At 35.6% G+C, this 17150-nt stretch overlaps 1 protein-coding gene and 1 long non-coding RNA gene across 7 annotated transcripts in view; one reads left to right on the top strand and one right to left on the bottom strand.

Moving 5' to 3' along the window:
- Nucleotides 1-17150, top strand: part of LOC106882470 (prolyl 4-hydroxylase subunit alpha-1) — a 135729-nt gene that overhangs the window by 9705 nt on the left and 108874 nt on the right. The window lies entirely within an intron of this gene.
- LOC128250617 (uncharacterized) overlaps nucleotides 1-17150 on the bottom strand; it is a 169427-nt gene that overhangs the window by 78096 nt on the left and 74181 nt on the right. For all 3 annotated transcript variants that reach the window (XR_016238115.1, XR_016238116.1, XR_016238114.1), the window contains exon 4: nucleotides 9187-9330. This is a non-coding gene — a long non-coding RNA (uncharacterized LOC128250617). The remainder of the gene's footprint in view (nucleotides 1-9186; nucleotides 9331-17150) is intronic.

Here is a 17150-nt window from a genome sequence, read left to right as displayed (position 1 = left end):
AATCCCGCGGTTATTTGGTGCTAAGACCATTGCTATTTATTCCTTGTCATAGGTGGAAGCCTGTCATATAGGCATATGTGGACTTTCCCAATAGCTATCACTACCTCATGGGGAAAGATATTCAAGAATTTGGAGGCTTTTTTTTTTTAGTGTCCCTGTTACAGACAATAGAAATTACAATTCTGAAAGAATTTTTTAAATACCGTTTCCCCTTCAGTTCCGTGCCCTTTTCTTTCCCCATGATGTAGTTACTGATAGCTATTCTGAAACTGTGCTGATTTTTTTTTTTCATTTGTTTTATTATTCTTTTTATTATTTTAGGAGGCATGACCTGTCACAGCTAATTAGTAACAATCCATTAAGTAAAGAAATAAATGTAATTTATCTTGATTTCTTATTAATCGTCCCACTCCCACCACCAGATTGACTTTTGTCAACCTTTTAAAACCATTGATGCAATTGTCTGCACCACTTTGTCAGACGAAAAATAGCCTTCTTATTTTTCTTCTCAAATAAATATGTAAAAAAAAAGACAACAAAAAAAAAACACTTAGTATATGGTCGTTAAACTAAAGACCATTAACTAATTAATTACTTGACCTTTCGTAATCATTAGTAATCATTCACAAATTATCAATTTTCAACACACAGCAACATTTCAAATCTGTTAAGTTTTAGCTAGTAGTAATTTTCCATCAGATCAATTCCTGTATCTAGTATGCATTTTATTGTTCCCAGACAGATGAATGCTAAGACCTTGGAAGGATACCCTACCTATGAAAAATGTATAATAATTAAAAACGTCTCTTTTGTGCAGGATGCATAGGCAAATATATATATATATATATATATATATATACCGGATTTTCTAACAAAACTGTCCGATGAACGGGAACGTGAAACTCAGAGTAACGGTTTTTTTGTTATATTTCTGCTGCTTTTAAATAAAGTATATGTATATATATATATATATATATATATATATATATATATATATATATATATATATATATATATATATATATATATATATATATATATATATATATATATATATATATATATATATATATATATACATTTTTTTTTTCACATAAAGACAGTCATGGCTGTATGGTAAGAGATTTGCTTCCCAGCTACATGGTCTCAGGTTCAGTCCTACTGTGTGGACAGTTGCCCACCTTCGGTGGGCAAGTGTTTTCTACTCTAGCCTAAGGCCTTGAGTGGATTTGTGGATTTAGTAGATGGAAACTGTGTGTGCATAAATATATATATATATATAATATATATATATCATCATCATGTATATATATACTTGTGTATGTGTTATTGTCTCTCTGCCTTGACTTCATGTGACAATTATAAAATGACTATCACTGTTGTGCAAGTGGTATTCTACATTTCTAATCTTCTGCAAAAACATGTCCAGTCATGGAGAGTGTTAACTTACTTGGAAACCAAGTAAGAAACCAAGTAAGGGTTAACAACAGTAAGTACATCTGGTTGTAGAAAATCCACTTGAACAAATTCCATTTGACCCATGTAAGTGTAGAAAAGTTTTAAATAGTGGTGGTGGTGGTGATGATGGTGTGTGTGTGTGTGTTTGTGTGCATGTGTGCTCATGCACATTTTATTTTGTTTCATGATTGTAATCAGAAACCACTTATTATCCAATGGATGTATTAGTGCTAGATTTCAGAACCAAATAATTTGCCAACTGAATCTTATAAACCAAGAGCCAAAAGATTTTGTTAGATTCATTGGTCCGAATAGCTTTGGCTGAGGAGTCATGCAACAGGTTGAAACACTGGTATCTTAAAGTCCCCTTACCCCAGTGAATTGAATGCATTATAAACACATTTATCGAAAAGCAGGAGTTGCTCCCTTGGAATGTATCAAGAATATATTATCCTTTCAGCACTCTACCCTTCAGTAACTGGCACTCCATTAGTGATGATGACATGTTTCAGTTGATCCAATCAACGGAACATCCTGCTCATGACATTAACATGCAAGTGGCTGAGTACTCCACAGACACACATACACTTAAAGTGGTTCTTAGGGAAATTCAGCTTGACACACTCAATGTGACTAAGCTGGACCTTTAAAATACATGTACTACTCTCTTTTGCTAGCTGAGTGGACTTGGAGTAACATGAAATAAAGTATCTTGCTGAAGGACACAATGCACTGTCGAAAACCCCTACCACTAAGCCATGTGCCTTCTGTAAACAAACGCTCAAATGTAAACACTAAATGAACCAATATTAAGGATTCAAGAGGATCAGATTACAGGACAGAGAACTGTAATTGATAATGGATGCTAATAAATCAACAATAATCCTTATAATATTGAGAGTACCAAAGTAATTCCATGCAAGAGTCCTTACTATTTATTCTGTTATTCCTAAATGATTTGTCCAACAGCTATCACTATCTCAAAGAGAAGGAAAAGAGCAAAGAATTGGAAAGCTTCTAATCTTAGTATTCCTGTGTCTCATACAATGGAAATTGTGATTCTAAAAGAATTTTTTTTTACCTAGAATTTGCCCTCACTATGACAGACATTTCATAGATGACCTACAAACCCAGTAATGCTAACACATTCCCATTTTCTACAGAGAGAGACTTATTATTAGAAGCTTGGGTTACAATATGGCAATTGAAAGACTACATCTAAATGTGTACTGGCAACAATTGACATCCTACAACATGACCACCACCCATAATCACTATGCACTTAGTGTTTACCAGTTTAAATACCTTAGCATGTTACGTTGCCATTACTCACAACCTATGCTTTTCATTTCCAAATTAGTTCAACATAAAAAAAAAAAACATGCAACAAAACCTTATACCCCCTCCCTCCCATATTCCCTAGATCTTGATATGAAAAACTATTTGTTAACCCATCATGCAATGTGCCTCCCTCTGTGGAACAATCAAGCAAAAATACATTAAAAAACACTGACAATACTAAATGTACTCTTTAAGATGGGCACATTACACAAGCTGATATAAACGCTTTAAGGATAATTTTTTTTTTACCTGCTGCATCTGTAGCATCATTATCATCATCATCCTTTGACGTCCGTTTTTCATGCTGGAAGGGTTTGGGTGGTTTGACCAGAGCTAGCAAGCTGAAGAGCTGCACCGGTTTGCCAGCTCTGGTCAAACCATCCAACCCATGCCAGCATGAAAAACGGACGTTAAAGGATGATGATGATAGAGGAAGGGGCAGTACCCATAGCGTTTGTAGGCTCAGATTGACCGATGGGGTTGATGCCATTGATGTTCCGTTTAAACTTTTGTAAATCAACACCAGTAAGAAAGACATGATTTGGAGGGGAAAATTCCAGAGGGATGATGTTCTGGAGAGGAGAAATAGCGGTTTTTGTGGAACATAGGGGTAGCGTTAGATGTCTGAAAGTAGGGGTGAGAAGACGAGAGACAAGTAGGTCGGGAATACCTGAGTGAAAGTGACAACGACAGCAAATTCTGAAGAGCGGGTCCTACTATAACCGGAAGAAAAAATGACAGACGCAGAAAGGAGACACGTGTTTGTGGATCAGAGGGTGGAACGTGTCTGCGAGTAACTTTATGCTAAAGTGGTCCCTTTCTGAATATAGTCTAGGATTTGAAACAGTAACAATACCCGAGATGAGGGAGCAACACTCCATTGAACTTCATAAAGGGGTCAGCAACGGAAGCCGAAAGAGCCACGTCATCGGAAATGAAGAGAGATGCTGAAGACTTGACCACTGTACCTAAAATTTTATCGAATGTACTGATTGCAAGCCACGAAAAACACTAGAAATATGTGGATTACAAACAAAACAACTGCCAGAACCGGAAGTAGTTTAAAGAGTACAATAAACAACGTAAACATAAAAGACGTTCTTTATTTTGCATGCTTTTACCAAACAAAAACACACATCCAAGCATTAACAGAATAAAAGAACTTAATTAGAATAACTGCGGGTCCATAGAACATGGCTGAGTGTGACTCATTCCGCTTCGAAAGCGAATTGTGGGTCGAAAGAGCACACGAGATAAGGGTAACATATCTTATGACGTTCGAAGATGCGAATGAAATTATAAGATAAAATTGCGTACTTTTCTATAAATTAGATTCTTTGTCACTTTTGTATTTGTTAATTTCATAGTTATCATTAATTTAAACAAAGTAGAATACACATAGAGCAACAGTATACAGGGACACCTCAACTTCAGTCGATTCATCCGACTTTACGTCGGTCTCAGCCTAAAATTTCTTTTTAAAATATCCCAAAAATCAATACTGAAGTGGAAAATGAAATAAAATACACGTGAAATTTTGTACAAAGTATTTATTAAAACAGATATAGGCTAAATTTTTTTATGTTACGTCATTTTCGATTTAAGTCGCCTGTCTTGGACCCAATTTCCGACGTGAATTGAGATATGCATGCACTTAGAAACCATGGCTTAGTGTTTCACACCTCACTTAATTGATTCAATTATCGTTTGGCACCTGATAAGTTTTGGAGGGGATGGGCTTTTTGTTTTTACACTACCGCTTCCTGCTGTTTTCTTTCGCTTTACAACTTCATACAATTTATTCCACTTTACCTTTTGAGGTCGCTCGAAATAACAGTCAAATCGCCCTCAATAATGGTAATGATGAAGCGACATCTTTTCTCCTTTCTTTTTAATTTTAACATTTGACTACACTTGCCTCCTCCCCACCGAAATGAACTCGCGCCTGACCCCCAGAATGTCAGAATTCTAGTCCATGCATGGGCCAGCAACATGGCTTACATCAGGCGAGTTGCACTACTAAAAACAAATTCACGGTAGTTTTTCACTAAGCCGTTGGTTGCTCATAACTGCTCTATGTTCAATAGTATTGGTACGTTCTTGTTGAACAAACTAGCAGATTTTATCAACATCTCTCTGAGAGACATTACTAAAGCACAATTTTAGTATTGTGCGAGCGCTAGTAATAACGGTTTCAAATCTTGGCACAATGTCAGCAATTTCGAGGTAAGGGGCACAGTCGATTAGATCAGTACTCCGCAACCTTTTCTCTCTTGCGATACACATATTCTTTTCAAAATTCGGCGCACACCTGAACTAAAGATTTAACTAAAAGTATAGGGGGAAAAATTGTATTCAAGTTACACTGTGGCACACTTAGTATCGTCTCGTTGCACACCAGTGTGCCGCGGCAAACCGGTTGCGGAGCACTGAATTAGATGGACTTCAGTGCTCTCAGTACATAAAGACAGATCAACTGCTGCTAAGCATTTTGCCTGGTGTGCTTACGATTCTGCCAGCTCACCACCTTACGAGCGCTGGTAATAATAACCTCAACAACAATCCATTGTACGACTTCATCTTTCCTCTGAACTATCGATTTTCGATTGAATCCCTGTCTGTTCGAGAGATTCTTTCACTTTTAATAACTTCATATTTTTGCTATGAGTGCCTAACTGGAGTGAAAGTATTATAATGCAGAATTGTTTTGTTCAAAAGTGAAGCTGTCTGATGGGGTACGAAATTGTACAAGTATCGTGTATGATGTAAAACCCGCTCATTATTAGTTTTAAATAAATTAATCTCACTTTATTTCCAAATACCTTCTTTTTTTCTTTTATTCAAATATTAGGGACAAGGCAGCCAGTAATTTGTTGAGAGGGAGTTAATTAAGTCTATTATATCGACCCCACTGCATGACACTATTTCAAGGATTCTCAACCATTTTTTTTTTTTTTATCTACGAACCTCCTTGAAATACTATCTTATTCCGGTGGACCCCCATATCAATTCTGTTTAAAACTAGTTTTATAGAAACTTCTTTCAAAATTCAATTTTGTTTTTCACATATTAACTTGTATAGGCTGAGCTATGTATAAAATGTTAGACACAGAAACCTAGCTGTTTCTTGCAATACGTACAACTAAAGCAATTTTTTTCCAGGGGCCCTTAAAATACCATTGTGGATTCCCAAGTTACTATTTTGTTGTGACCCCAAAATCTTGTAAGGACCCTGGTTGGAAACTGCTGCTTTATTTGATCACTCACATCAGTATTAATATTATTTAATAGAATTTGAATTCTATTAACTTTTTGGCTGACTTTTCAAGAGTTTGCCCAGACTATCGATTATGTGCACACATACACATACATGTACATATACGTGTGTATGCTTATATATAATACACACGAGATTTCTATACAGTTTCCGTCACCCAAATTCCACTCACAAGGCATTGATTTTACTCAAAAGTAAGATGGATACTTGCCCTAGGTGTCGCTCAGTATTCAGTGGTACCGATCCCGGAACTACATGGTTTACGAGGAGAACTTTCCTTAAACCATTTTGCTCGCTATTATTCATGAAGCTATTCGGTCAAAGAACCATTCCAACCATTTAAACGTACAAACAAAAACAAGAAACTCTTAAATTCACGTCCTACTTTATTTTTCTGGACATGTCAAATTCTTAATTCCGCCTACACCAGCGCAACTCCATTGCAACCATTCCCGTTACTTGGCGAAGAAGTTTTAATATCTTAGAAAAAAAAAAAAAATTAAGGCATTCTTTCGGTATTGGTTTACAGAGTGTCAATGTGAGGAGACAACGTCATTCACCCTGTTTTTTTTTCAGTGTAACCTTTTTATCTATGTCATGAGGAAAGGTTTTGTTGGTGAATGATGTCGTGTACCAAAATCGAAGCTTGCCAAATTCAATAGTATTTTTGAGTGGGGGTGGGTGGGGGTGAGTGGGAGTTAAATGGTTATAAAACCTCTGCCACCATGTTTTTTTTTTTTTTTTGGTTTAGTAACTCGTTAGACTAGTCTGCCTCCGAATTATGTTTAGACCTCAAAGCAAAATGTCTTGTGGCATTTAGTTAGGTCAGGTGTCAGTACAGTAAAGTGGTTAATATTGGTTCCTGAAAATCTAAGTGGCTATCTAAGGGGTCGATAAACATCTGAAACAAATTCAAGTATTGAGGGTGCAAAATTATTTTAGCGAATTAAATCTGGAAGAGCACAGTAATTTAGGGCTAAAGCTCACTAATTTCCAGCCAAATATTGACACAGTAATATTTACCAAACATATTTCACATTAAATATTCCGACTTTATCAATATACCAGCACTGAATTTTTGTTTTCTATTAATTTCGTTAAATGTTTATCAAATTTCTTAAATATTTCTCATTTATTAAAAAGAGGTAATAACGGAAAAGAATGAAGGAATTCTTGGTTTTAAATAAGCATTCTTAAATGTTTTTTAGAAATAAATTTACATGAAGGGAATCGACAAGCCTATTTGCAGTACCTCTGCAAATACCAGTTATTTTGAAAATTGTACCATAAAATTTTATATTTTTCTGAAACATTTGATTCTTGAGAGGATATATAAAAATCCACACAGGCAGTATTGAAGGGTCAATCAATCAATCAATTATTCAGTCTATATATCTATCAATCGATAGTTCTCTTTATCAATCAATCATACTCTTCTTTGTCTACTCTAACAATACGGATTAACTTGAAAGGTGCTGCTACACCCCAAAAGGTCAAAGTAACATCTACAGCTGTTTGCCAAGGTTATTTCACTTTGAAATAACTGTGTCGACAGCTCTAGCCATCCGTCCTTCTTTCTTCTGTCAGTCAATAAATTTATCTATCCTCATAAATACATCGACGGATTGAACAGTTGGACATTCAAACCTGTAACAACTAAACATTTTTAATGTCTGTCACAATATTCTATTATACTACGTTTAAAAATCATGTCACTACTTCCCATTCCTGCGTTCCTTTTCACTCAACACTCATTCTCACTCTTTGCCTCTCGTTTCAACTATACCACATGCTTCGGATCTATTTTAAAACGGGGGCGCCAGTATTTTCTTAACGAAACACTTTGAAACTTGGGACACTGGTAGAATGTGTGGTACTACTAAAGCAGCGCGTCCGCGCTAGCTAGTCTTGAGTGGTCGATCCTAACCCTAACCCTGTCCCTAACCCTAACCCGCGTGTGCAAATGAATACGTGGTTAGGGTTAGGATCGACCACGCGCGACTGCGCGTTCGGATCCGCGCTGCTTTAGTAGTACCAGAATGTGTCATATAAAACATCTTTTACTCTTTGGAATTCGCAAGTTATTCCATGTTAAAGTTGTATTTCTGTCATTTCAACTAATCACTGACGTCTATTCAGCTCAATAGAGTTACTGCTGGGCGGTCATAAAAATGTTATTCCCTGTGACATATTTCATCCGGTTTAATCGTAATTTATACGCATATATTGTTTATATAATAAATTACGCTGTGCGTATCTATGTGTGTAACAATTTTAGAGTTCGGATTCTAGTTTTAGGGTTAGGGGATTAATACGATATACACTGTTACAGCGCTAACTGTTTTCAACTGAATAGACGTCAGTGATTAGTAGAAATTATCGAAATAAGACAATTTTTTACATGAAATAAATTCGAATACAAAAATATTTTTCTGTTCTATAACACAAAATAGATAAGTATAGGAAGTTTGAAAGTCTTTCCGTACCAAAAGCACTACATAAAACATAAATGAAAACTGGCGCCCCCGTTTTAAAATAGATCCCATGCTTCTGCACTTAACATGTTTATATCTCTCTCTTTCTTCAACTAATTAGACAACATAATAGCAATACCTTTTTCTTGCCTCAGCGCTAACACTCTTTTCTCTCTCTCATTTCACCTCTGCCTTGAATTGACCCCCTGACAGCGTCATACATTCGGTCTTAGCGTTAACACTTCTCTCTCCTTTTTCGCTTGCTCTTCGCCTCACCCTTCAACTAACTTACATGATAGCATAACACATTTCGGCTTTAGCGTATTGATGCAGAGGTCAATGATATAAGAAGTTTTGCCGACCCCCGAGTTAGGTTCTGACTTTGAAAACTACCCCTTTTCCTCCTTCCAAGTTACTTACAAAATAAACTACAAGTCAAGCACCTGTCTCTAATTTACTCTACTGCAACCCCAGCCTCTAAATTTCTGTTCTTGTACCTACATTAGGAACCATTACCATTAATTAATATTAAATAATTCATATATATAAAAAAAAATGTGAAATAGACTTTTAAGTGTTTTTGAAATGTCATTAATATGCAAACTTAAAATAAAAGAATTAAAAAAAAAAACTAACCTTATATTTCTATATCTCGGCATAAAAAAGAAATGTTTGTAGCAAAAGAAATTGAGCTGAAGTTTGATCCGTCCAACGAAATTGAGTAGGACATGCTAATCAGCGTTGTGCTACTCGTGTCTGCTTTCGATTGGCTATCAGCTTCTGAAAGGATGAAAAGGCAAAGCTGACACTAATGAGTATTGAACTCAGAATGTAAAGAAATAGCTGGGGAAATATTTTACAATTTAGGCTCGAATTAAGAAGGGGTTTAGATGATCAACATTAAACGATGCAAAAAGATCTCTTACAATGAGTGAATTGGTTGAAAACGTCAGACAAAATGCTTAGCAGTATTTGCTTGAACGTTTAACGTTCCGAGTTCAGTTCCCTTCGAAGTAAACGTTTGCTTTTCATCCCTACCAGGGCCAATAAGATGATGTACTGAAGCTGATTTAATCGATTAATCTCCCACATCCAAAATTCTAACCTTGTACGATGTTAAAAAACGATTAGTAATAGTTAATCTTGCCCAATACATTCGTAACTAGGTCGTCCTCGACTTCCAGTACAAAATGATAAAACGAAAGTCTTGTAACATTAAATGAAATTGAAGGAGAAATGTATTAAAGCGATACAAAAAATAGGGGGAAAGCCCTCAAATGACAAACAAATCTTAGTGTCGACGTAACATTTAGAATTCTTATGACATCAATTTTTCTAATGTTTGCAGCCTGGTTAATTTACAATATGTCATATAGTATATCGTATCTATTTCTTTGAGGAATCTAACAATCTCTATAGATATTTTCAGTATAAGTAAAACTAAAAATATTAATAATACGCCTTGACATTTGAAAACCAAATAAATATATTAATGGCGACTATATGTTATTTGAATGTAGCGCCGTATTTACTTTTGTCAGTGACTTCAGGAAGTTGGTTTCAGTGCCTTATGAACAGGCGTACTCTTGTTATTTGAGAATCTTTTGGTGGATTTTTGGAATAGCTATCACTCTCCCATATGGACTGGGAAATGGCACGAAATATGGAACGGAAGTTGGTAAAATATTTTTAAAAAATTAAAATATTTAGCAAAAATTTTTTTTTTATGAATCGCAATTCTTGTTTTATGATCCTAAATACTACAAAATGAAGTTCGGTGGGTGGAGGGAACCCATCCAATTCGTTTTTGCCATTTTTTACCCTATGGGTAGTGATGGCTATTCAGAAGGTTAGTGGTTAGGGTATTCGGCTCACAGTCATAAGGTCGTGAGTTCGATTTCCGGCGGCACGTTGTGTTCTTGAGCATGGCACGTTATTTCGCGCTGCTCCTGTCCATTCAGCTTGCAAAAATTAGTGGTACTTGTAATTCAAAAAGGTCAACCTTTTCTCATTTTGTGTCACACTGAATCTCCCTGAGAACTACGTTAAAGGTACGCACGTCTGTGGAGTGCTCAGCCACTTGCACGTTAATTTCGCGAGCAGGCTATTTCGTTGATCGGAACACCTAGAGCACTCGTAGACATAACAGTTGGAGTGCAGCTTATTCTGAAAGCCCACCGAATAGTTTGACATGACTTAATAATTTATACTTCTTAGATCAACAGAATTTTGCTAAGCATAATTGGCAGGATTTGAACTCAGAACGCTGGAATAAACATTGCTCCGATGATTTTGACATTCCATTGGAACAAGTTACTCTTTTTTTTTTTAAATCGACTTAATTTTTCCTTCTTCGCCATTAATTATAATAGTTTAAAACTAAATCCACTCAGCTGCACTCATTCAAGGGAAAGATTTTCCATACATCGTCTTGTGATGCACCAGGTACATCATCAGTCCTGTGGTCATTCGGTGTTTTGGGGTCTTTCAAACAATCAGATACCCTCACCAAAACAACTCGTCCACGGTTGATTAAACCCTAGCTTGTGTCCAGTTAGCACTGCCCCTTTCGAGTTCTCGCACCTCCTGATCCTCCACAGCGAACCCGATGGCTTTCTGCCTACTGATCACTGTTATGCCAAACATGTAAGCTCTACAGAGAGGGATTAGCCTGCAAATCCTCTGTGTTGTGTCTCAAAGGGATTACAACTTCACAAACGCAGAGTGAAGATCTAAGTTCCGATGAATGTAGTGTAGCGACAAATGACATCTAGATTGAAGAAAGCCGAGAAATAACACTTTTTTCAATTAAGCACAGTGTACATATTGTGTTCTTATTTCTGAAACGGTATAGTGTGATTAGAGTGAGATTTAGCTGCAAGTTTAGCAGGCCGAACAACTACGTAAAGGCTCCCACATTTGGTTCGTATTTTTGTGAAGTTGTCCTTCTGAGTTCGGTTCTTTTCGAACAGACAGACCTCCGAGGGAAGGCATTTCAGTCGTGACCATACCGTTTCTTTTTGGACATCAGGGACTACATCGTCGAGTATTTTCATTTAAGGAGTGCGCTGCTATTTCTAGAATGTCAAGATATTATGCCAAGGCTTCTTCATTGACTTGAGATGGTAGCGTGACATGAGGGCGTTTTAGCTGCTATTTTTAGCATGAAGAGGTAATATACATAGAAACTTTCGATAGGGTGGGATATGAAGAATGTTTAACTGTTATTTCTCGTGTGTCGAACCACCGCATAGAGACCCTTCGTTGACACGTGATAGTGGTATATAAGCTAGGGGGATTTTGACTGCTATTTCTAACATGCCGAGCTGCAATGTAAAACAAACTTTTTCTCAACTTTTTTCTTTGCCTCTTATCCCTTGGAAATGTTTGGTATATTTTCACCACCCACTCCCGACAATGGGAACATCACATTTAAAGATAAAAATGTAAATCTTCTAACAATATTTTTTTTTAATATTTAAACTGAACCACAGATAGTACATTTAACGGGAATAATTAAGTTCTTAGTGTGCTTAATAAAGTTATTTTAAAAAATTAGTCAATAATCTTATTCCGAAATGAGATTTTTGTAAAGTATCTTTGTCGCACGTACCCTCTAACCAGCCATCTCGCACCCTAGGAGTTTAAGATAACCCAGGTAGGGTATCAGTGGTGTAAACACATCCTCGTTTGCTGGTAATTTCTTTTGTAATGTGTATGTCATCGCCGTTATAGTTATAGAAAACATGCTTGTCCATATAAAATATTTCTTTTAATCGATTAAAAGTTAGGATTTTGCGCTATTTAGTGTTATCTCAAACAGACATTGATCGAAATAATAAGTCTCTTCAATTGATACGAGGCCTGAAATATTAAGGGATCTAGTTAAATATATCGATCCCAGTGCTTAACTGGTAACTTATTTTCTCGACCCAGAAAGGAAGAAAGACAGTCAATCTCAGGAATTTGAACTCAGAACGTCTGAACCGGACGAAATGCTGAGTGGCCTTTTGTCCGACACATTGTTATATTGTTGGTGTGGATGTAATCGTTTAATCCTAGGTCCTTGCAGAATATTATGATTAAAGACATCCCAGCAACGATTATATCGTCTTTTTCTTTCTTTTTCTTCTAGACAGTATTTCTCGAACTTTCATCCTCTTTTTAAAGACCGTAACGTATAATTTGAGAGAGACTTGGTTTCTTGTTTTCAATCTCATTGTTGATATAGCATCAGAGTAGTTTTGATTGTTCCTGTCGTGGGGGTTTAATTTCCCCCTATCCCATTAAGACAGTATATATAGTGATTTCATTTTTAATTAACCCATATTTACTCTTAACCCACCCATGCACATTGCTGGCTGTCACTCGTTTTCCTTCGCTCGTAGAAGAGATTTTTCTAGATATCTTAACTGACAGTCAACCACCATCATTCTTACAACTTTTCATATTTTATAAGCAAACGTTAAAGTCTACCTACAAAAGAGGATTCTATTAGGTGGGCGCTAGGATTGCTAGAAATAGCAGTCAATCAATAGTTCCTCAAACCACACCCTACTACATGAGGAATATTTTCTTCAAGAGACAAAAAAAGCGCAATAGTCATAGATGGGACAGCTTTGACCGATCTGTGCGATCAGTGATGGGTTGGGGATAGCTATTGCAACGAACGGTAACGAGGATGACTTTTAAGATCTTCAGTTTTCTCATGACGTGCTTGAAAGTAGCAGCAGTGTCACCCTCAAATTTGACACTACCATTTTAAAAAAAGAACACACAGGACATATTAGATAAAAGTTACAAATTCTGGCAAACGGCCACAGTTTTTGAAAGGAGGGGGAAGTGATCGATCCCAGTGCTTGACTGGCACTTATTTTATCGACCCCGAAAGATCGACCACAGCGGAATTTGAACTTAGACTGTAAAGACAGGATCTTTTCAATCTGAGCGACAGATTTTTTTAATTAATTTTTTTCTTAACTAAACACTTTGAAACTTCGGATACTGGTAGAATGTGTCACATAGAACAGAGTTTACTGTTAAGGTTTTGGACAAAATTTTGTATTTTAGAAGTAATTTCGTGTTTAAGTTCAGTGTCTAAAGTTTCAAAGTGTTTAGTTAAAAAAAAATTATTAAAAAATCTGTCGGTCAGATTGAAAAGATTCTAAAGACAGACGAAATATCACTATGCATTTTGTCCGGCACGCTAAAGGTTCTGCCAGCTCGCCGCCTTGAGAACACGTTAGATCAGTGGTTCTCAACCATTTTTGCCTAAGGACCCCTTTCATTTCTATTTTAGTCAGGGTGGGGCTACCCACATAGCCATTGGATGTCTAAAAATTTGCATTATATTTTTATGATTAAATATTATCAAGAATTTTATAAAATAAAATGTTTAGATATTCTGTGGGTGGAGATGGAGTATATGTAATCTGGGTATACCCCCGACTTTTAAATTTTTTTTTTTTTTTTACGGAATCCTGTTTCAGACCATGGAGAATCCGATTCTGAAAAAAAATTTTCAAAAATCTCAATTTCAAAATTTCGATCCCTCCCCCCCCACCCCCGGTTTTTATATAGATCCACAGGGTAAACCTAACCCTAACCCTGACCCTGACCCTGACCCTAACCCTGACCCTGACCCTGACCCTAACCCTAACACTAGTTTTGTGAGATTTGGCTGTTATTTCTAGCAAGTAAATAGCCTGCTTGGTGGTGGGGGGGGAATTGAAATTTTTCAAAATTTTTTTTTTTCAGAATCGGAATCTCCATAGCCTAAAACGTGGGATTGCGTAAAAAAAATTAATAAATAAGGGGGGGGGGGAAAGGTTCAGATTACATATAGTCCATCTCTACCATTCTGTGTATTGTAGAAATAGAACCAGTTTATTGCACATAAATTGTAACAATAAAATCTTATATGGACCCTGGTTGAGAACCACTGCGTTAGACAATGTGCTAGACACGACGTTTAAATGAAAAAAGTAAACAAACGGGTGTAGAGAGAGAGAAACTAAATTTCACCATCATTTATCTGCGAGTCCTGTGCGAACTCGAGCCTAAACATGCAGTCACCCATATTCTCTTTCAGTGCTAATATGTTGGGTTTCACTAACGTCAACATGAGTTTTGCTTACCTAGGCAAATAGAGACGGGATAAATAAATAAATGAAAACTGAACCGAATTTCTTCTCAATTCAGTCACGTACGCCAACCAAGCTTGTTCCTGTCTTATTTCCTCAGCAGGCATTCTAGAAATTATTCACCTACACTAACCATTATCGCACACACACACACACAATGTATATATGGATGCGTGTGTGTGTGTATATATATATATATATATATATATATATATATATATATATATGCTTTTATGTCAAGTTATTTATAAAAGTTTTAGAAGAGTGACATATTCATTAAACTTGTACAAGTTTCGCTTTGTTTTTTTTTTTTCATCGGACTGCCTGAAGAAAGCAAGCAAGCCAAAACTTCGCAGATACTGTTAAAGTTTTCCTTGTAGAAGTCGATTTTATGTATATGTATACACGCGCGTACACGTATGTGTGTGTGTGTGTGTGTGTGTGTGTGTGTGTGTGTGTGTGTGTGTGTGTGTGTGTGTGTGTGTGTGGTATAACTACACAAGTGTGCCCCTCCTGACTTTGTTTCCTCATAACGTCCTGAAAAAATAGTTATTTTCACATGAAACTTTTTACAAATACGCTTCAGATGATGTAGATTCCGTTTATCTCGGAATTTAATGTAAAAAAAATTAAATTGTTGGGCTTACATACACATACTGATATACATTACAATTTTATTTCGAAATTTCAACTTAGACTGTAAAGACAAACGAAATGTCACTATACATTTTTTCCGGAACGCTAAAGGTTCTGACAGCTCGCCGCTGTATATATATATTTCTTGTGTTAGTAAGTTTATGTACAAGCTCACTAATTATTTTTTTTTTCATATTAAATTCTGATATAATCGTAATCTATATCATCAAAAACGTATTAGTAGAAGATTTCATTAAAAAATACGCGTTTTTCTGAAAGTTCTGAGGAAGCAAATCTGACTCTTGTGAATTTTCACAAATTCCTCTCCCTACCCTTTGGAAAAGCATTTTCTGAACAAATACCGATGTAATCAAACTCTAAAACATCAGAAACGTATTTGTAGAAAATTTCATGGCAAAAATATCCATTTTTCTAGAAGTTATGAAGAAACAATGTCGGGAGGGAGACATGCATGAGTAGTTATGCATTATGTGTGGGTGAAGTTTTAGGTTCTCTTAAAAACTTATTGCTTTAAAGAATCAAGAATTAAAAGGATATAAAAATCGTTTAACTAAAGTGGTTCCTTATTGCTATGTAAGGAAGAATTGTTTTTGTACATTTTTTAATATCATATATATGTGTAGCTGTGTGGTAAGAAACTTGCTTCCTAACTGCATGGTTCTGTGTTCAGTCTCACTGCTTGGCACCTTCGGTAAGCATCTTCAACTATAGTTTTGGGTCAACTAAAGCCTTGTCAGTGGATTTGGTAGACAGAAAATGAAAGAAGCCCATCGTGTGTGTGTATTTGTTCGCTCCTCTCTTGCGACAAGACAATAAAGTACTAAACTTTAAAAAAATAAGTACTAGGATCGATACATTCAATTACAATTCAAGGTGGCGCCCCAGCTTGGTTGCAATCCAGTTGAAGCTGAATGTAAAATGTATATATATATATATATATACATATATATATATATATATATATATATATATACATATACATATAAAAGCACCCACTACACTCTCTGAGTAGTTGGCGTTAGGAAGGGCATCCAGCTGTAGAAACTCTGCCAAATTAGATTGGAGCCTGGTGTTGCCATCCGGTTTCACCAGTCCTCAGTCAAATCGTCCAACCCATGCTAGCATGGAAAGCGGACGTTAAACGATGATGATGATGATATATATATATATATATATATATAATCAACCCCACCCCAAAAAAAAACACAATGATAAAAACACAAGAAAAAACAACTCGGGGACGTGGTGCACTCTAAACCATCTCTGTTTCTCAATCTTGATATGTGTGTGTGTGTCTGTGTATATATATATATATATATGTATATATATGTATGAATGTATATATATTTATATGTGTATATATGTATATATACCATCCAAATCACGCCAGCATGAAAAGATGACGTTAAGTGATGATCATGAAGATGTATATATATGTATATGTACATATGTATATATATGTACATATATATATATATATATATATATATATATATACATTTGTGTATATATATATATGTATATGTGTATATATATATATATATATATATATATATATATATATATATGTATGTGTATATATATATGTGTGTATATGTAAATATACATGTATGTATATGTACATATGTATGTATATGTATATATATGTGTGTATATGTATATATATGTGTGTGTATATGTATGTATATACATATATATACATATATGTATGTGTGTATATATATATATGTATATGTACATATACATGTATGTATATATGTATATGTACATATACATGTATGTATATATGTATATATATAT

This window comes from Octopus bimaculoides, chromosome 23, assembly GCF_046866305.1.
Source record: "Octopus bimaculoides isolate indiv1 chromosome 23, ASM4686630v1, whole genome shotgun sequence".
In the NCBI taxonomy this organism is placed as follows: domain Eukaryota; kingdom Metazoa; phylum Mollusca; class Cephalopoda; order Octopoda; family Octopodidae; genus Octopus; species Octopus bimaculoides.
This window is presented reverse-complemented; position numbering and strand designations above follow the sequence as displayed.